Source organism: Oreochromis aureus, linkage group 3 (assembly GCF_013358895.1).
Source record: "Oreochromis aureus strain Israel breed Guangdong linkage group 3, ZZ_aureus, whole genome shotgun sequence".
Classification (NCBI taxonomy): Eukaryota; Metazoa; Chordata; class Actinopteri; order Cichliformes; family Cichlidae; genus Oreochromis; species Oreochromis aureus.
In genome coordinates, this window is record NC_052944.1 from 25,761,957 (window position 1) to 25,783,819 (window position 21,863).

Sequence of the window (21,863 nt, forward strand, 5' to 3'; positions counted from 1 at the left end):
AATAAAGTGTCCATCCGGGGTTTTTTTGTTTCAGATTGGAAATGGATGTTTTGAGTTTATCACTAAAATTGTTGAGTCAAAGGTGTTGTATATTGTGTACGAGTATTGCCGAGCTTTAATTTAAAGACTTGTTTTTAATGTGCTGTTTCACATTTTCTAGGGGATAAGCATTTACATAGAAAATCTGTATGTCATCCGGACTTGGCTTGCACCCTGTGGCTGTGATCCATTGCAGTCCTTTCCTGTAAGTATACCATCCTTTAAAAAAACAAACAAGTAATCAGAATGAATTTTTATAGAACTTTAGTGAGAGTTCATATACTGAATACTTAAAAATAACATTCAGTTTCAGACTGATGCTCAGAGGATGGACATCATAGTTCTCCATCTCCGGACACCTGGTCATTTCCAGTTGTGTGTAAGTCTGAGATCTATTCAAACTTTCATGACGCAGTTTCGAAAGTCTTTGTTTGTGATCATTTCCAATGACATTGTTTTCAGGTTTGAAGTCATGAGTAACTGTCTTTTAGGTACTGAAGCCACCTAAAAGAGAAATCCTCTGTCTTGACCCATTATACACAAAGGCAGGATTTGGTGGCCAACAATATATTTCACTTTTGAGGTCACATTTTTATAAGCATTTTTGGTTTGTTCCAGAGTTTTCAGGAACCTGTTCAGTGTTCCAGGTTAAGTGCATCCCAGATCATGTTCTGCTGATCTTGAGTGTTCACACATACACTCACATGCTTTTTTTATAAACGATATCAGCATGATGCATCACCATTTTATTCTTTTTCTGATCTTCACATTCTGATCAAGTCAGTGATGCTGTCTTTAGATGAGAGTTTCAGACATAAATAAGCTCTTCAAAATGTTCTAGTTTAACATAAACACCATTAAATTTAGTTTATAAATTATGCCAACCTGAAATTAAAGCTGAAACTGCTTTATTGTGACTGTACTTTTTCATTTTGTTAGTTGTGTCGAGGTCGTGTTCCCAAGGCCTGTAGTTACAGTTGGTGCTATTAGCAATAAACATTTCACACCCATCATGATGATGTCTGTTAACTTGTGAATGTAACTGTCTTGAAAAAAAGGAATCTTGCAGTGAAGATCATTCCCAGGCAGTGGTCAAAAACAGAAGGTATGTGCTAGTTTAAGTGTATGGTGAATGAGATGAATTATGCTAGTCTTCTTTTAAGGGATTTTATTAACAAGCCTTTATTTTCAACGTAATACAGGGTTTTCCGAGCCAAGACTATGGAGTTGACTGTGGGATCTTCATGCTAATGGTAATTTTTCTCTTCTCTTCCTTGAGATTCATACAAAAGCTAATTGAAGCTTCTAAACAATGACATTTTTAGTTTTTCTTCCAAATAGTCTGCTTTGTACGTGGCACTGGATGCACCATTTGACTATACTATACAGGGAGTGCAGAATTATTAGGCAAGTTGTATTTTTGAGGAATAATTTTATTATTGAACAACAACCATGTTCTCAATGAACCCAAAAAACTCATTAATATCAAAGCTGAATGTTTTTGGAAGTAGTTTTAGTTTGTTTTAGTTTTAGCTATTTTAGGGGATATCTGTGTGTGCAGGTGACTATTACTGTGCATAATTATTAGGCAACTTAACAAAAACAAATATATACCCATTTCAATTATTTATTTTACCAGTGAAACCAATATAACATCTCCACATTCACAAATATACATTTGTGACATTCAAAAACAAAACAAAAACAAATCAGCGACCAATATAGCCACCTTTCTTTGCAAGGACACTCAAAAGCCTGCCATCCATGGATTCTGTCAGTGTTTTGATCTGTTCACCATCAACATTGCATGCAGCAGCAACCACAGCCTCCCAGACACTGTTCAGAGAGGTGTACTGTTTTCCCTCCTTGTAAATCTCACATTTGATGATGGACCACAGGTTCTCAATGGGGTTCAGATCAGGTGAACAAGGAGGCCATGTCATTAGTTTTTCTTCTTTTATACCCTTTCTTGCCAGCCACGCTGTGGAGTACTTGGACGCGTGTGATGGAGCATTGTCCTGCATGAAAATCATGTTTTTCTTGAAGGATGCAGACTTCTTCCTGTACCACTGCTTGAAGAAGGTGTCTTCCAGAAACTGGCAGTAGGACTGGGAGTTGAGCTTGACTCCATCCTCAACCCGAAAAGGCCCCACAAGCTCATCTTTGATGATACCAGCCCAAACCAGTACTCCACCTCCACCTTGCTGGCGCCTGAGTCGGACTGGAGCTCTCTGCCCTTTACCAATCCAGCCACGGGCCCATCCATCTGGCCCATCAAGACTCACTCTCATTTCATCAGTCCATAAAACCTTAGAAAAATCAGTCTTGAGATATTTCTTGGCCCAGTCTTGACGTTTCAGCTTGTGTGTCTTGTTCAGTGGTGGTCGTCTTTCAGCCTTTCTTACCTTGGCCATGTCTCTGAGTATTGCACACCTTGTGCTTTTGGGCACTCCAGTGATGTTGCAGCTCTGAAATATGGCCAAATTGGTGGCAAGTGGCATCTTGGCAGCTGCACGCTTGACTTTTCTCAGTTCATGGGCAGTTATTTTGCGCCTTGGTTTTTTTCCACACGCTTCTTGCGACCCTGTTGACTATTTTGAATGAAACGCTTGATTGTTCGATGATCACGCTTCAGAAGCTTTGCAATTTTAAGACTGCTGCATCCCTCTGCAAGATATCTCACTATTTTTGACTTTTCTGAGCCTGTCAAGTCCTTCTTTTGACCCATTTTGCCAAAGGAAAGGAAGTTGCCTAATAATTATGCACACCTGATATAGGGTGTTGATGTCATTAGACCACACCCCTTCTCATTACAGAGATGCACATCACCTAATATGCTTAACTGGTAGTAGGCTTTCGAGCCTATACAGCTTGGAGTAAGACAACATGCATGAAGAGGATGATGTGGACAAAATACTCATTTGCCTAATAATTCTGCACTCCCTGTAGTAAGTATCCTATTTACTTTCACAGCAATGGAGTCTTGAATCTTTTGAAAGTTGTTAAATATGTTTCATATTGATATTTTACAGTCAGACATGCTCTACTTGCGTAAGTGGTGGTGCTTGCTGTTGATGGAGAACTTTGATCTCAGGAGGTATTTATATTTTGACTTCTGTTCTATGTTGTGTCAAGGCTTAAACACCTTAACAATATCAAAATCTTCTGTTAAGCTCTGACAAGCTATTTGCACACTGGAGAGAGGAAGCCAAAGCTGTACTTGAAGGACAACACGTGCCCATTTTCAGACTGAAAAAGCGCAAGCTCCAAGAAGTCAGTCAGATTAGTATTCACTTTAAATAGTGTAATTACGTGGTTAGTGACATTTGAATAACTGTTAAAATAACTGATTTTATCCCCATTTGCCTGACACCGGAGCCAGCAGTTGTTGAAGATCTGCGTCCTGCTGTGCAGTGGGTTGTCCAAAATAAGGCACTTTTCCGTGGACACGTAACAATGCCAAAATATCTGTCCTTAAATAAAGGGGACCAGCAGAGGGTCTTAAGAGACATGTCAGAGGAAGAAGACACTGGAAGTCTTGTTCCTCTTTGTTTTTCAGTTTGCAGAGGACATGGAGCTCTTTTTGAAAGCATGTGCTGATGAGCAGGGACTAAGGGTCAGTGCTATGTTTGACATGTAATGGACAGATGAAGGCACTGGCTGTTTGTTTATTTTTTTTAATGTGTTGTTGTTGTATTTTGTTTTGTTTTTGCATTGTACAAAATTTCAATTAAACTTATTTCAAAATGTTGTTCACTTGATTCCATGTCCATACTTATAACAAAGGATTATAGTATAAATGTAACAGCATTTTTTTATACTTCAAAATAAAAAGCTTACCGTTGATATTAACAGTAAAGAATTACCTTGTAATCAATAATATTTTTCTACATTTTAAACATTAACTCTCTGGGCTCCATGCTGGCCATTTGTGGCCACTTCTTTTTTTTTCCGACCATTTTTACTGTGTTAGTGCAAATGGAATGAAACTTGCCAAGGGCAAAATTTTTTTCTGCTTTTATAATTTTCAACTTCAGCTTCTTAAATACGTCAAAAATATATCCACTAAACATGCTATTGGTCCTCTTGGCTATATCATGGCAACTTTTGGCCAATTGCAATCCATTATAACTACATTTTGTAATTCCTTGTTATTGACAATGCTAAATCATACAATTTAGGTAAAACTGCTTTCATTCTAAACTCCACACATGTAAATTGTAGTTTTTAATTTTTTTAAACAAATTACATCATTTACCTTTTTTTGGCCAAACAAGCAATTTCATGTAATATTCTGATTTTTGAATAGGGGCGTTTGATGGCTTACCGCACTGCAATGAACCAAAAGAATGACACAGGTTTGATCTTAAGGATCTAATAGTTTGTGCATGCCACTGCAGTGCAAATATGTATTCGCAAGATAGACTGGAATCAATTATGACACATCAAATATTGCACAGTGTGAGAGGAAGAAAAGAGAAGACCTTGAGAGATGAGGCCCCGTGGAATGTGGCGAAACATGAAACCACAGCTGAGGGTGAAGAGGTAAGCTCAGAACAGAGTGAAAACATATTTAAGTCATGAGCAGACAATGTTTCACTAAGACAGAGATTCCCAAAGTGTGGGGCCCGCCCCCTAGGGGGGGCGCAGAGCCATTGCAGGGGGGCGTGATGTGAAAAGAAACAAAGAAACAAAAAAGAACGCTTGGACACATAATGGGCAGGTTTTTGACGGGGCTCCCACACAAACGCAAAGCAGAAGATAAAGCATCGCTAAATATGTTTCCAAACCAACTTCCTTCCAAGCCAAAGGAACATTTTTCTTGTAAAACAAAGGGGGGCCTATCAAAAAGCGTTTGGGAACCACTGCACTAAGATATTAGTTTCATGAATGGTTTTTTGCACTACTGATCAAGTGCCCAACACCCACTCTGCACGTGCTTACATATACACACCCCAGTATCGGCACAGGCTGGCACTGCGCACACACACACACCACTCTGGCCATGAGTTGCTGTTGTTGCCATATAAGGGGATCATAAAAGTCATAAAAGTTAACAGAGTGTTAACTCACTAAATCAAAATCTTCCAAAAAGGAAACAAAAAATGCAGCCTTTTTCTTTTTAACTAAAAAAACATGCAATTTAGTTTTCGCTATCAAATTCGATTTAACTGAAGTTACGTGTTTCCGGTTACTGTGGAGGTCGCAATATGGCGCTCCCCAGTGGCTGCAACCAGGTGCTCTTGAAAAAATTAGTTACTGAGCAGAATCAATGTGTGGAAATGTCACATCAGGTGTTCAGCATTAAAGGGGACATGAAACACTACATGTATAAATGCTAATAAACATCACGGAGCCCAGCTCTCAAAAACTGACACAGCTATAACTCCATCTGTGAAGCTGAATTTAAGAAATAACTGCTTAAAGTTATAAAAACATGTTCAGCGCCATCTTCTGTCAGTACAGAGCATCACATCACTGGGTTGGTTGGTTAGTTTCAGTCACAAGACTCACATCAGTTTATGTTAACTAACTAATAGTAGAACCAATAACTCAGTGAAAATAAGGACACTAAAACTAAACATCCGTTTAATGGGGTCACTGTTGTGCTGCTCTCAGCTGCAACTATGACTTTTATATTAAAACCGAGGATATACTGTCTGCTTTCACCGTCTGTCTCTTTAGCAGTAAGTGGTTCTGCGTTGTTTGGTTAGCAGCACTGACACAGGAAAATCCAGCTGTTAGCTGTAATGTTCAGGTCTGTGAAGCACTTTATGAACGAGGAGTCTGTTTTAAATGTTTCATGAACTTTAAGTTCTTATTTGTTAAATCCAGTTTCACAGACAGTTACATCAGTCAGTGTTTGAGAGCAGGGCTCTAAGATGTAAATTATTGTTTATACATGTAATGTTTCATGTCCACTTTAAAGGAAAAATATTGTTTCATGCATTTGTCATATGAACCTGTTTTATATACAAGAACATGTTTGAGTTAATATTGAACTATTTTTCACATAGAACCACTTAACAGTGTCCCAGCTGTAGATCTTCTGTCGTGAGCTGAGAAAAGAAGTGTTTCTATAATCTGCTGCAGAGGACTGTGGAAATGTTTGCTGCATAAATCAGCAGCTACAAACACTGAGAACCTGCCTGGATATCAGCATAAGGACGTGTGTGAGGGGTCACTGGCTGCCCCTCATGCCTGTCCCACCTGTGTTGGAGAACAATAAAGTTTATTATAAAAGCATTGTCTCCCCTTGATGCAAAGTGAAGTTCTGTTTTGTGTGTTTGAGTCTTTACAGAAGGTGTGAAACATTAACTGTACCTTATAGGCTTTGTGTAGAAGGCGCAGACAGACTCTGTATCTGTGTGGAGGAGGAAATCATCTGGTTTTACTTTCATGCAAATATCTGGCCTCAGACACATAACTTATCATTTGTAATTTGTTCTGTGTTGTAAAGATTTTTTTTTGCAAAACATGTGAAGCTGAAACACTTCTCTATCTTCTTCTGTATCAGTGAAAAATCATTAACACCTCACCTGCGATACTTGAAACAATGGTGTGTTTTGTACGGTGATGCTGTTACTCGACTAAATGAAACTGACTGACAGTGACTTGAAAAAGTATTCATACCCATTGAACTTTTACACATTTTGTCACCTTACAACCACAAACTTAAATGTTTTTTTTATTGGGATGTTCTGTGATAGACCAACACAAATAGTGCATAACTGTGAAGTGGTATGAAAATGATACATGGTTTTCAAAATTTTAAACAAATAAAAATCTAAAAAGTGTGGGATGCATTTGTTTTCAACCCTCCTGTGTCAATACTTTGTATAGCCATCTTTTGCTGCACTTACAGCTGCAAGTCTTTCGGGGGTTTGTCTTTACCAGCTTTGCACATCTAGAGACTGAAATGTTTGCCAATTATTTGTTGCAAAGCGGCTCAAGCTCAGCCAGACTGGATGGAGAGCATCTGTGAACAGCAATCTTCAAGTCTTGCCACAGATGCTCAGTGAGATTTAGGTCTGGACATTGGCTGGGCCATTCTAACACAAGAATAATTTTTGATCTACACCAGGGGTAGGCTGGTGTCCTGCAGGTTTTAGATATCACCCTGGGTCAACACACCTGAATCAAATGACTAGTTCATTAGCAGGCCTCTGGAGAACTTCAAGACACGTTGATAAAGTAATTTAGCCATTTAAATCAGTGTGTTGCTGTGTTGGATCAAGGATACATCAAAAACCTAAAAGACACCGGCCCTTAAAGCCTGGAGTTGCCCACTCCTGATCTAAACCAATCCATTGTAGCTCTTGCTGCATGTTTAGGTCATTGTCTTGCTGGAAGGTGAATCTCCTTCCCAGTCTCAAGTCCTTTGCAGATTGGGTTTTGTCCAGGGTTGCCTTGTACTTAGCTCCACCCATCTTTCCTGTCCCTGCTTAAGAAAAGCATCCCCACAGCATGATGCTGCCACCACCATGTTTCAAAGTGGGGATGGTGTGTTCAGGATGATGTGCGGTGTTACTTTTCTGCCATATGTAGCTTTTTGAAGGCGAAAAGTCTAACTTTGATCTCGTCTGACCAGAGCACCTTCTTCCACATGTTTGCTGTGTCCCCTACATGGCTCTTGGCAAACTGCAAACAGGACTTTTTTTTGTCTTTCTGTCAAAAATGGTTTTCTTCTTGCCACTCTTCCATATAGGTCAGATTTGTCGAGTACAACACTGAAAGTTGTCCTGTGGACAGACTCTCCCACCTGAGCTGTGGATTTCTGCAGCTCCTCCAGAGTGACCATGGGCCTCTTGGAAGCTTCTCTGACCGGTGCTCTCCTTACTCAGTCTGTCAGTTTAGGTGGACGGCAATGTCTTACAATTGTAGCATGCTTTTTCCATTTTTGGATGATGGATTGAACAATGCTCCTTGAGATGTTCAAAGCTTGGGATATTTTTTTATTACCTAATCCTGCTTTAAACTTATCTACAACTTTATTCCTGACCTGTCTGGTGAGTTCCTTGGTCTTCATGATGCTGTTTGTTCACTAATGTTCTCTAACAAACTACTGAGGCCTTCACAGAGCAGGTAAATTTATAATTACACACATTTGAACTCTATCATCTCAATAGGTGACTTCTGAAGGTAAATGAATGCACTGGATTTTAATGAGGGATATCAGAGTACAGATGGCTGAAAACAAATGCATGCCACACTTCAGATTTTTATTTGTTTAAAATTTTGAAAATCATGTATCATTTTCATACCACTTTACAATTATGTGCTATGTTGTATTTGTCTATCACAGAAAATCTCAATTTACTTTTTTAACGCAATGTAAGCTCAGGCTTTGTTCAGTTTAATCAGAAATGTCCAAGTGATAAGTTCACATGTTTAATATTGAAGGAAGTAATTAGAGTAAAATAGAGCTTTATTATCCACTTGCCTTTGGTCCAGACTAATATATGATTCTTAGTGCAGTGGCACCCTGAGATCACTGTAATGTGTTGTTATGCTAATAGTGCCTGTAATAGATTACTTTGGCTTGTACAGTAAACACGTAGCTTGCAAATAATGATGAATATATGTTTTTATTTTTCATTTGTTTGGTGTTTAACTGTTTTGCCATCTCACTGAATACAGAGATTTAAAAAGATGAAAAGAGTAAAATAATAAATTTGAATAAATGTCTGTGTTTTCTAACATGAGAAAAGTGCTGCCAGACCTAACTTACATTAATAAATCCCCCCAAAATTAATTTCATACTATTAAAAAAAACCTTTCTAAACCAGGTTTATTTCTTATAAAATTAACTTTGGTGTACTCACTCTTAGTTCTAAGATCTTGAAACTCAATAAGAGAGGAGGTGATGTCATCGTATTCATCTGAACCTGAAATGTTCATATTTTTAGTTACAGGATTGTAAAAACATATCACATGAAATTAGTTTCATTAAATCAAAAACAAGTTTCATCTCTAACTGCTCTGTGCTTTTCAGCACATATACTGTACCATTTCTGTTTTTCACTTGTGTGACTGATTCATAGATGTCAGCAGTACCTAAAGAAAAAAACAAGCCAGGCTCACATTAATCATTTTATTACAGTTACACTAAAGATCAGAGCAAAAACAGAAACACTGTGTGAGTCAAAACCAGGACTGTAAGATCTTTAAATGTTCTTTGAAAAGCTGCTGAACACAAACTGAAGCTGAGAAATGTTTGTGTTAATGGAGGTTTAATAAAAGTCAACATTCATCCATCCATTTTCAGGGTCAAGGGGGCGCTGGAGTCTATCCCAGCTGTCATAGGACGAGAGGCAGGCTACACCCTGGACAGGTCGCCAGTCTCTCACAGGGCTAACACACAGAGACAGACAACCATTTGCACTCACTTTCACTCCCGCATTCACACCTATGGGCAATTTAGATTGATCAATTAGCCTATCCCCACTAAAAGTCAATATTAATAATGATAATAAAGATCAGTTTAAATGCTGACCATGTTGAAGAGAGTCGTACACATGAGTTTCATCCTGGTTGACTCCATGATTTGTGGAGGAGCCCGGACTGTGACTCTCAGACTGGATCGACCTAAAACATGAAATAAACACAATTGTCATGGTCCTCGGTCTTTTGACCCATCAGTTTGTGTTTTTCATTATTATGATCTTGTGTTTGTTCTGATTGTGTACTGGGGTTTAGACTTTTTAGTTCCTAGAGTTTGGTTTCTGTGTTCCCTCTGGTTAGTGTCTGTACCGTGTCTCTGTGCATTTCCTGTTTTATTGTGAAGGTCGTGTCTTATGTTAGTGTGTTCAGTTTATGTTTCCCCGTCTCGTCAGGTCAATTTGGTTCAGCTGTGTCTTCCTCCTGTTTGCTATTCCACGTTTCCCTCTGTGTGTATTTATAGTGTGTGTCCTCGTGTGCTTGTTGCTGGTTCGTCTGTGTTCTTTCCCTGCATCATCCTGTGTCGTCCCCCGCGTCTCCCTGCATCGCCATTTAAGGTTTCAGGTTTGTTTTTGTTAGTTTCTTCCAGTTTAGGTTTGCTTAGTTTCCGTCCTTGCCTTCACTGTTTCTCTTTGTTTCACCACTTTATGAATAAAACTCACTTGAATCTCAGCTGCCTGCATCTTGGGTCCTAATTCTCAACCCCCAGTCATCTGCCACAGCAGACGTGACAACAATAAATTCAAAAGTAACTGATGTTTGTTTAAAATTATAATTAAAAGTATTTTACCAACCTGGTGAAGCATGAATCTGTAAGATAAGATAACAATACTTTATTAATGTCAGAGGAAACTAAGTGGTCACAGTGGCTCAAAGACAGTAAGAACAATAACTGACTAAACTAAATAATATGATATATATCACAAAGTAAGAAGAAAAATGTACACAACACAAAGTAGAGAATATCAATTCTGTTGTACCAGCTGCAAAAAGCAGCATTTCATCGTGCAGTCGATGGATGTTAGTAGCAGCAGGTATAGAGTATTGCACATTGAGATATGTACAGACACCAGTGTGTGCATGTGTGTTTCGATATGACGATGTATGTTGTAGAGTCTGACAGCAGCTGGAAGGAAAGATCTCCTAAATCTCTCCTTCACACTGTGGGTGCAGCAGCCTGTCACTGCAGGAGCTGCTCAGTGCTGTCAGAGTGACCTGCATGGGGTGGGAGGTGTTATCTAACAGGGATGACAGCTGAGCCACCATCCTGTCACTGACTACCTCCACTGGGTCATGAGGACGTCCCAGAACAGAGCTGGTCTTCTTCATCAGACTGTTCAGATTCTTTCAATTATAATTATTATGTTCAAATGTTTCACTGATATTTTGTGTCATTAAATCAGAATATATGTTTAGATAATTAAAGTTAATGTGGTAAATTAACTGTCTAAAACAGTATCTAATAGTGAAATGTTCATATTTTATTTACAGGTTTGTAAAAACATGTCACATGGAATTAGTTTTATTAAATCAAAAACAAGTTTCATCTCTAACTGCTCTGTGCTTTCCAGCACATATACTGTACCATTTCTGTTTGTGACTTGTGTGACTGATTCATAGACGTCAGCAGTACCTAAAGAAAAAAACAAGTCAGGCTCACATTAATCATTTTATTACAGTTACACTAAAGATCAGAGCAAAAACAGAAACACTGTGTGAGTCAAAACCAGGACTGTAAGATCTTTAAATGTTCTTTGAAAAACTGCTGAACACAAACTGAACCTAAGAAATGTTTGTGTTAATGGAGGTTTAATAAAAGTCAATATTAATAATGGTAATAAAGATCAGTTTAAATGCTGACCATGTTGAACAGAGTCGTACACATGAGTTTCATCCTGGTTGACTCCATGATTTGTGGAGGAGCCCGGACTGTGACTCTCAGACTGGATCGACCTAAAACATGAAATAAACACAATAAAGTCAAAAGTAACTGATGTTTGTTTAAAATAATAATAAAAAGTATTTTACCAACCTGGTGAAGCAGGAATCTGTGAAAGAGACAAATGTTATTACACATGTTTGTCATGTATAAATTGTTCCACTGATATTTAGTGTCATGAGATCAGAATACATGTATATGTGTGAATAATTAAAGTGTATGTAGTAAATAAACTCTCTAATACAGCATGAAAAGAAGAGGCTCTTACACTTGGACTGTCTGCAGCGATACAACAAGAGCAGGAGAATAATAATGAGAGAGACTCCACAAACCAGTCCAACCATCAACCACACAGGAGATGAACTGCGTCCAGTTACTGTAACAACAAACAATAATTAATTAATAATAACATGTAAAAGAAGCATTCTGAGAGCACAAATCTCTGCTAAGGCAGCTCACTCTGTTGACAGTATTTACTTTCAAAGAAAAAAATATTATATTTTCAGTGTATTTTTTTTATTTTTACAGTGAGAAGTTTGTAGTGCAGTAAAAATAAGTCCAAAGGCAGATTTTTTTCAACATGATAAGAAAGGCAGATGTGAAATGTAAAAGTGAGGTCAGAGGTCAAACAAATGATATTTTAAATCTTTATACAGTACTTTCTATATGTTGACAAGACACAGCACCTTTGTAAGAATCATAGTTTCTGTGTTATAAGGATTTTTATTGAGTCATAAAGTTGACCTTGAAGACCTCGGTGGATGTGAGCCAAATGTTAATGGATAGTTAACATGACTGCAGCTCGTCAGTGAGGTAACCAGGCAGGTCTGCTGGGATCCTTTCTAGGAAAATAAGATTTGTATGCTAACAGATTTTCCCCTTGTTTCAGTGCCTTCCTGCTTCAAGATTCGTTTTCATGCCATCATTCACCTCCAGTCAGACGCCTGCCACCTTGGATCATTACCCCCCTATTCACCACCACTGCTGCCCCCCTCAGAGCCTCTTCCTCACTTGCCTGCCTGCCCACCCTTCAGCAGTTTCCACAGACCTCTGCCTTCATCCTTTACTCCCACCTAGTCTGGACTCCAAGTAAGTCATTGTTGCAGCCACTTTATGAACACTCTCTGTCTTGTCACATTCCCTCTCAGATTTCCTGCCCTAACTGCTCTCTCCTCTCCCACAGATCTGTTGCCCTCACGCTGTTATGTCCGCTCCTCTGGCCTGTCTCTCTCACCTCAGTTAAGATGTTTTTGTAGGACTCGCTCCTTAAGTTTAGGTTCATTTATGTTTTGTTCTTGTTGGCCAAGTTGAAGCTCACAATCTGTTGTGTTAAATGAATTATCCTTTGTTTCAATAAAGAAACTGACTGATTACATCCTCTGCTGTTTTCACCTGAGTCCCACACATGAGTCCTGAATCACAACGATATTAAACCTGACAATTTAGAGATATTACATAATACTTTTATAAAAGTTCTTACAAAATAGAGCCAGGTGAATTTAAGCCTCTAAACAGACAACCTAATGTGTCTTCTCGGTCATGAAAACCATTTACAAAAATCCATCAAATGTTTTGATCCTGCTCACCTTTAACTGACATCCAGCTCTGTGCTGACTCTCTTCCTGAGTACTGACACTTGTAGAAACCTTCATCAGACTTTGACACTGCAGAGATCTTCAGCTCCCCTCGGGTATCATTTTGAATAAGTTTGTCATTGTGGTAAAAAAACACATTGGAAAGTATTTTTTGTGTTCTCAAACTGCAGCTCAGACTAACAGAAACTCCCTCAGTCACAGGATGAACAGGACTCACCAGGATAGGATCATTACCATCATCTGTGAAAATAAAACAAAAACACAAACATATTGTTTCAGTCAGACCAGCTGATGCAAACCTTTTAGAAAAAGCTGTGAGTCGTGTCTCATGATCTACATGCAGACTTGGCTTCAGAGAGATTTTCTGAGATTTTCCTTTCGGAGATCTCAGCCTGGTTTTAATGATTGGAGAGAAGTTTGAACAAGTGACAACATTTAAGGATTGAGATGTTCAGTTACAGTGGGTTCATCATGTGGATCATTTGTGTAGTCAGTGTTTGCATTTTTTTTAGAAGGCTGAGGGTCCATGGAGTAAATAAGTGCATCATGTTACTATTTTATGTGGAGATTGTTGAATCTGTTATGGTATCACTACATGGTTTAGCAAACTTTCTGTCAAGCTCAGATCCCAAATTCAAAATCTAATTAAGATGACTGGAAATATAGTTGGCATATGTGCTCCCATCATTTTCCCTGCAGGAGTCAAACTATTATCGCTACAATTATTGAATGGTTAAAGGTGAAATTGAAATGCTTGTATGTTTGTGTTATTTTGCATGATGTTTTTCCCTAAATTTAGAGTTTTAATCTGACAGAGAAAATAAAACATACTGTTGTCAAATTTTGACAAACTGGATTATGAAAAGATCGAGTGAAATTAGACCAACAACCAAGAATATTTTGATGCTTTGGTGCTAAATTGTCTGAAATTCTCATTTTTGTTTTTTTGCCACATAGAATTTCTTCACATACAGCAAAGCTGAGACAAATGTTCATGTGACGTCTAAATCATTAAAATCCAAGAAGTAAATGTATAATAACATACTCTGTACAGTGATGTTGACTGCACTGCTGAACTCTCCTGATCCAGACTCACACCAGTACACTCCAGTATCTGACTCTGATGTGTCGATGTTACATGTGGATCCAGTCATTCTCCTACAGTCAGAGAGTCGGCCGTCCTCAGAGAACTTCCTCACTCTCCACTCAGTGAAGTTTCCCTCACAGGTCAGTGAGACAGAGTCAGAGGTGAAGTGTTGCACTCTGTCAGGACTCACTGTGAGAGACGCTGCTGAATGAACATCTGGAAACAACATGCAGTGAAGAGACAAAGCTCACAGATGTTAGCATTCAAAATATCACAATGAAAATATTTGTTTGAAGCTTTTTTTCTGAAGATCAGTGATAATATTTCAATAAGATGCAGTGTTTGTCTGGTCAAACTATGATGGTTATTATGAAAACTTTATTATCTTTATTATAGATCCAATTATCCAAAATAAAAAAAATAATAAAAAATCACATAAAATAAATATGAAAAATAAATAAATAAAAGTATACATACAGACCATGTTCCTACAAAAACCCAGCTCAGCCCAAACGGGACTGAAATGCTATCACCCCATTTTCCTTCAAACTGGCACACCAGTAAACCAGGACTCTCATGATTTTTGATCCCCTCTTTGACTCAGACTAACAAATAACTTTCTGCAAAGCGTTTTTGTGGTTGGTTCAGTGAATTTTGTTCGGAACGTGGTGAAACTTGGTGTTTTGGAATCGTTGATAGCTCCGGAAGCTAACTAGCCTTTCTTTACATCATTACATGGTGTCATGGTCCTGGGCCATGTTGGCCCAGTATTCTTAGTTTTTGTGCATTTTGTATTTTTCTCTTTATTTAGGCATTAGTTCCTGGGTCGTTCAGTTAAAATGTTCCTTATTTGGTTACCCTCTGTGTGCCCCTCTGTATCTGTGAACCCCGTGTCCCCTCCTTGTGTTTTATTCCATGTTTCCCCAGCCCGCTATGCCTGTGTTCTCCCCGTCCTCTCTCTCCTCCTGTCTGCACCTCTGCGTACTTCCTGTTTTACTTTGATAGTCTCCCGTCAGTGTTGTTTACCCCTGCCATGTCTCGTTATGATTATCTGTGTCAGCTGTGTTCCCCGTGTGCTCCCACTTCCCTCGTTAACCCTCTGTGTATTTATGTGCATGTCTTTCCCTGTTCAGTGTCGTGTCGTCAATGTCTCCTCCCCGAACCTGTGTGTCTCTCTGTGTTCCCTCGGTCCTCAGTTTAGTTTACCCAGTTTAGTTCTGTTACTTTGTAAGACCTGCAATAAAGCAGCGTTTTTGAGTTCATCTTCTGTTTCTGTGAGTTTTGCGTTTGGGTCCTCACCTGCCTCCACACAGCCGGTTCATGACAGTACGACGCGACCACGACATGGACCCAGCAGCTCACAATCCCTCCGCTGAGCTCCGTGAGGATTTAATCTACACGGTGGAGTATCACTGCCAGGAGTGGGCAGCGCTGCCAGCGGAAGAATATCGGGAGACCGTAGCCATCCGTTTACAGAGGATGGTGTCCGGACTCCCATGGCTATTCGGCGCGCTACACCCCCACATCCAGGACTTCCTCGTCTCCACCGTACGTATCCGCCCGGAGCTGCCTCTCCAGTATGAAGAGTCGGAGGATGTTCAGTCCGGTGTTCTGACAAACCATCCTACTTTGGCAAAACTTCCTACCTTAAGTAGTTTATGCACATTTCTGCTGTCACAGAGTAATTCCAGCACCAATTTAAGTAGGTATGACGGTTTGCCACTTAACTTTGCCCATCAGAGTATACTTTTAGCTCATATGCATACAGCCAGAATGGTTTGCCACTTCATTTTACCCGTTAAAGTATGCTTGTAGGTAACATTCATAAAGGTAGCATGGTTTGGCACTTAATTTTACCCGTCAGAGTATGTGTGTAGCTGTTATTAACAAAGGTAGGATGAGTTGCCACTGAATTTTAGCTGTTAAAGTATGCTTCTAGCTCATATTCACAAAGGTAGGATGGTTCGCCACTTAAATGTAGCTATTAAAGTATGCTTCTAGCTCAGATTAACAAAAGTAGGACAATTTGCCACTAAATTTTAGCAGTTTAAGTATGCTTGTAGGTGACATTCACAAAGGTAGGATGGTTTGGCAGTTAATTTTACCGGTCAGAGTATTTTTCTAGCTAATATTCACAAAGGTAGGACGGTTTGCCACTGAATTCCGTGTTGTGCGCATGCGCAGAAACAACGGGTAGGATGGTTTGCCAGGTAGGATGGATTCCCAGAACACCGGTCCGCTGGAGGGTTCGCGGCCCGGCTCGTCTCCTCCCTCTTCTCGACGAAAACGGCGTTCACGCCGCCGTCGCCCAAGTACAGCTGAGCTGGCTTCACCCGTGGGTGAGAGTGACTGTGCGTCACTCACTCAGCCCAAGTTTTCTGATCCCGGACTTCAGGACTTATCCACCACTGTGAGTAACTCTGTTTTGCCCGCCATTGTGTTGCCTGAATCGGATAACTCCGCCACTCTGTGTTTGGACTCTAAAGACGTTATTCCGAGTGACACCTCCGTGCCGAGTTATTCACCGGCTGTCCTAACCAGTGACCTTCGTGTTTCTGAGCCCTCAGATTTTTGTGATGCTTGCAGTATTTCCTCTGAGTTAGCTAGTAAGAATGTTTCACCAGTAGAGTTAGCAGAACCTAAGACTGTTATTCCACACCAGACTCACCTACATACTGCTACCAGCACTGTAGCCCCGCAGAACTGTTTTACTCAGCCTGTACATTCAGAGGTTTCCCAGTCTGAGCTCAGCCACACACCACCACCATCATTAGCTCTAGACATAACGGTGCATGCTGTGGAGCACAAACCATCCGAGACTGAGTGTTCTATAGCTGATGCTCCTTCAAGTGACTGTTTCATGTTCCAGCCCGTTTTGTCTTTAGACATTTCTGATATCTCTCAGCCAACTTCTCAACCAGCCACTACTCTCTCAGCTCCTCAACGAGTTACTGTGAATGAGGCCTGTGTTGTTGAGCAAGCCAATTTCATGTGTACTCCTAGCGTTCTGCCTAAGCCAGGTGACACAGACTATTAGCCATTCCTCTGCTATGAACAGTTTACTCTTTAAACCAGCTCTTGTATCTGTGACTCCCAGTGTTGCTCCGTCAGTTTCTCAGGCTGTGGTTTTTTCTGTGCCACAACTTGAAAATGTTAACTCTGACGCTACCTGTGTAACCTCCCCTTTTCCCGTGCCCGCTAAGCATGAGACTGTTTCTGTTTTTCCTCGTGAACTCCTTGAAACTGTGCATGCAATGCCTGCTAAGGTTAAGAGCCGTAAGGTTTTGTCTGCTATACATAAACTGGCAAAAGAATTTGGTTTGAGCACTGCAGAGCTGGTTGCACAGGTTAACTTTTCTGTTCCCCGGTCGTGTCAGTTTAACTCTGTGCGCCATGCTTTTCGGCCAAGTTTCATGGACTCTATGTGTACCACGTCTCGGGCTACATCCCGTACAACTGTGTGTAGTGTTGCTTCACACCCAGGTTATCCAGACACTACTTGTGTGAATTCCCCAGTGCCTGTGACTGCTCCTAAACTCACTCTTCCTAAGACTGCTAATTATGACATGGACAACTTAAGTACAGCAGAGTTGCTTGAACCAGCCCACCATAAGTCGCGGTTTGCGGAAACTGTGTTTGGCACCATTAACCTAGTTTACCCAGTGACTGTTACTGTTTCTGTGCTTCGCTCTCCACCTCCAGTTCCTATACCCAGGGCAGCTCGGGCCCAGCTTCCCCTTGCACCCGTATCAGTTCCTCGGGTGAGGGTGGCTGAGGTCCAGCTGGTCCCTGCTTCTGTCTCCAGCCTGGCAGAGGCTCCATTCATCCCGGCACCCGTACCTGCTCCTCAGGTGGGGTTGATGGACACCCAGCCATTGCCAGCACCTGTTCCGGCTCCCCGGGTGAGGTCAGCTGTGACCCTGCCGACTCCTGCACCCGTCTCAGTTCCTCGGGTGGGAGCAGCAGAGGTCCAGCTAGGTCCTGCACCTACGCCGGCTCCCAGGGTTAAGGCTGCAAGAGCCCAGTTCGTCCCTGCACCCGTATCTGTTCCTCGGGTGGGGATGGCTGGTGTTCGGCCAGGCCCTGCACCCGTTCCTGTTCCCCGGAGGAGAGCAGCCAGGAGTCAGACACCTGCTCAGTCACCAGTTCGACTACCTGCTGATCCACCAACATTACAGCCATTGTTACAACCACCACTACAACTTGCACTTTTGTCCATAGCGCAGTTATTAGCTCAGTTATTAGCACAGTTTCCTGTTTTGTCACCAGCTCAGTCTCTTGCACAGTTATCAGCTCCATTACCTGTTCAGTCATTCGCTCTGTTGCCACCTCAGTTTCTTGCTCCATTGCCTGTTCAGTTATCAGCTCAGTCATTAACTCTGTCACCAGCTCAGTTAGTAGCTCTGCAACCCATTCAGTTACTGCCACCCTCTGCTAGAAGCTCTTGTGAGCCCACTCAGTCAGCTGAGGACTGCGTGGTGCTGACAAAGCTTGGACAGACTGTTTGCACTGCACAGCCCCAGCCGTTGCATCCCAAGCCGACTGCGTGCCCTGTGCAGCTACAGTTAGTGTCCACTGAGCCAGAGGTCTCCGCACCTGCTGGCTCTGGACCTCTTCCCGCTGGCGGTTCAGGAGAACCGCTCCAGCCGTCCCTCGTCTCCGCTGGCGGCTCTGGTCAGCCCGGCCAGCTCCTCCTCGTCTCCGCTGGGGGTTCAGGAGAACCTCTCCAGCCGTCCCTCGTCTCCGCTGGCGGCTCAGGTCAGCCCGGCCAGCACCTCCTTGTCTCCGCTGGGGGTTCAGGAGAACCTCTCCAGCCGTCCCTCGTCTCCGCTGGCGGCTCTGGTCAGCCCGGCCAGCACCTCCTCGTCTCCGCTGGGGGTTCAGGAGAACCTCTCCAGCCGTCCCTCGTCTCCGCTGGCGGCTCTGGTCAGCCCGGCCAGCACCTCCTCGTCTCCGCTGGGGGTTCAGGAGAACCTCTCCAGCCGCTCCTCGTTTCCGCTGGAGGGTCCAATTCACCGTCGCCTGGTCCGGCCTCTGCATCTGCTTCGCCGTCGCCTGGTCCGGCCTCTGCATCTGCTTCGCCGTCGCCTGGTCCGGCCTCTGCATCTGCTTCGCCGTCGCCTGGTCCGGCTTCTGTTCCGCCTACGCCGTCGCCTGGTCCGGCTTCTGTTCCGCCTACGCCGTCGCCTGGTCCGGCTCCATCGTCGCCTGTGGCTGCCACGCCACCGTCCGGTCCTACCTCGTCTGGTCCTGTGCCCACCAAGCCTCGACCAGTAAGCCCGACGCTTGAGAGCCGCCGTCTTCCACGCGGTCGGCCTCCGGACCTGTTCTGCCGCCACTGCCATTTTTCATGTGGCCGGCCCCCGGAACAGCCACGCTGAACTTTTCTGCTGTCGCCCCCCTGGGTTGCCCTTCTGTTCTTTATGGACATTGCTTCCCTGTTTTGGACTATTTTTGTGTACTTATGGACCTCGTTTTGTATCATGCTCTTTGTGTTTCGTTTGGTTTCAATCCCTCCGTCCTGGTCCCCCGCCTCCTGCCCTGGGTGGGTTGTTTTCTGTTTTTCTTGCCTTTTGGTTCTCGTGTTTCGGCTGTCGGGAGCCAGCCCTTGAGGGGGGGGTGGTGTCATGGTCCTGGGCCATGTTGGCCCAGTATTCTTAGTTTTTGTGCATTTTGTATTTTTCTCTTTATTTAGGCATTAGTTCCTGGGTCGTTCAGTTAAAATGTTCCTTATTTGGTTACCCTCTGTGTGCCCCTCTGTATCTGAACCCCGTGTCCCCTCCTTGTGTTTTATTCCATGTTTCCCCAGCCCGCTATGCCTGTGTTCTCCCCGTCCTCTCTCCTGTCTGCACCTCTGCGTACTTCCTGTTTTACTTTGATAGTCTCCCGTCAGTGTTGTTTACCCCTGCCATGTCTCGTTATGATTATCTGTGTCAGCTGTGTTCCCCGTGTGCTCCCACTTCCCTCGTTAACCCTCTGTGTATTTATGTGCATGTCTTTCTCTGTTCAGTGTCGCGTCGTCAATGTCTCCTCCCCGAACCTGTGTGTCTCTCTGTGTTCCCTCGGTCCTCAGTTTAGTTTACCCAGTTTAGTTCTGTTACTTTGTAAGACCTGCAATAAAGCAGCGTTTTTGAGTTCATCTTCTGTTTCTGTGAGTTTTGCGTTTGGGTCCTCACCTGCCTCCACACAGCCGGTTCATGACACATGGAGTCTGGAGACTTTTTGGATTGGTTGCGTTTGCTTAGAATTTAAGTGACTGCTCTTTAATCATCACTTATTTTCGCTGTTTGGTGGTTGTAGAAATGGTTTCTTTGAGTATTTAGCTAAGATTTTAAGGTTTCTGTGGATATTACACATAAAATGCATTTTGCATAAAATGTTTGACGTCATCGGTTAGATGACTCTTACGCCGGGGCGTTGGAGCTTAATCTTAATCTTAACCTCAGCTCACCCCAAACAGGACTGAAATGCTATCACCCCATTTTACTTCAAGTAAACCAGGGGCCCGTTCTTCGTACCTCGCTAAGTAAGTTAGCCGGATTTGAATGTTGACGATTTCGCGTGATCTTGGATCGTTCGGTTCTCCGAAGCTCATCTGGGACTTGCTGTCATAGCAACAGATCCGTAGGCGTAAACCTGCTCGGAGCAGGTTTACTTTATGTAAACAGGATTAGATCGCGGCCACTCAGGTATGTCCGCTGCAGTTATACGAAAGCAACAGCGATATTTCGCCACTGTTTTACCATAAATAAATATTATCAATGTAAGTAAAGATAATGCAGCATTTGATTCTTTTATTGATTTCATACAGATACATACAGGTCATTTCCGAAAAAAAGGGAAATGTACTATTAATCATTCTATTACATGTAGTAGATCATGTCAGATGTAATTCATATTTTAGAGTAGTAATAGTAAATTACTACGTGCAATCAAGATGAGAGACCACGACTATAAAAGCGAAGGTGGATTTGGGAAGTCTGTCGCAGCCATGTCCTGTCCGTTTGTACGCGAGCAAGGAAGGTGCAAGATTGATAAGGAGAGTTTACAGAATTTAGCGTATATTGCGGGATAGACAGGATCCTTTAGCTCAGCTTGACGGTGTGCTCATAGAGAGATATCGATTCTCCCGTGAGGGTATTTTTTTTCTCTCTCTCTCTCTCTCTCTCTCTCTCTCTCTCTCTCTCTCTCTCTCTCTCTCTCTCTCTCTCTCTCTCTCTCTCTCTCTCTCTCTCTCTCTCTCTCTCTCTGTGTGTATACGTACTGTATATACTTACTCCCGACTTACTGTGCATGCTTCAGTCACCCCTTGCATGGGAACAGGTAAAAGTGATGGAGTGTTATGTCAAACTACACACAAAAAACCCACAATGTCAATAAATGTCACAGTACAAAAGGGGTGTGACGAGGGGTGCAGGACCACCACCTGTCTTTATTTGCTCTGCCCTTTTCTTGGTTGCTGTTATAAACAAACAGATTATTCCAGGGTCTCTTGTCATAGACTAAAAGCAATATAAGTGATAGATATTACCATTCTGTAGAATATTCTTATATTTCACTTTTACTTTTTCCCATGTTCTAGTGGGTCCTGTTGTGGCTCTAATGTGAAAGAGGATATGATGTAATATAATATAATGTGGTATAATATAATATCACATGATATAATGTAATATCATGGATCACTTACGAGTTTAATTTGTCAGCAACTTTCTGCCAGCCCTCTCTCCTTGCTTTTGCAGCCTTTGCAGTGTTCCCCTGCGTT

At 42.0% G+C, this 21,863-nt stretch overlaps 2 protein-coding genes and 2 long non-coding RNA genes across 4 annotated transcripts in view; 1 reads left to right on the plus strand and 3 right to left on the minus strand.

Annotated features, from left to right (window-relative positions):
* LOC116311487 (basement membrane-specific heparan sulfate proteoglycan core protein-like) overlaps nt 1-21,863 on the minus strand; it is a 681,374-nt gene that overhangs the window by 534,715 nt on the left and 124,796 nt on the right. The gene's annotated exons all lie outside the window — the stretch shown is intronic.
* Nucleotides 1-21,863, minus strand: part of LOC120439051 (Fc receptor-like protein 5) — a 100,228-nt gene that overhangs the window by 33,711 nt on the left and 44,654 nt on the right. The window lies entirely within an intron of this gene.
* LOC120439073 lies at nt 10,175-12,723 on the plus strand. Its single transcript, XR_005612360.1, has 3 exons — nt 10,175-10,228; nt 12,309-12,508; nt 12,603-12,723. It is a non-coding gene; the product is annotated as an uncharacterized LOC120439073 (long non-coding RNA).
* On the minus strand, nt 11,376-13,038 carry LOC120439064. Its single transcript, XR_005612350.1, has 4 exons — nt 13,006-13,038; nt 11,688-11,795; nt 11,513-11,528; nt 11,376-11,433 (listed from the first exon to the last, which is right to left on the minus strand). It is a non-coding gene; the product is annotated as an uncharacterized LOC120439064 (long non-coding RNA).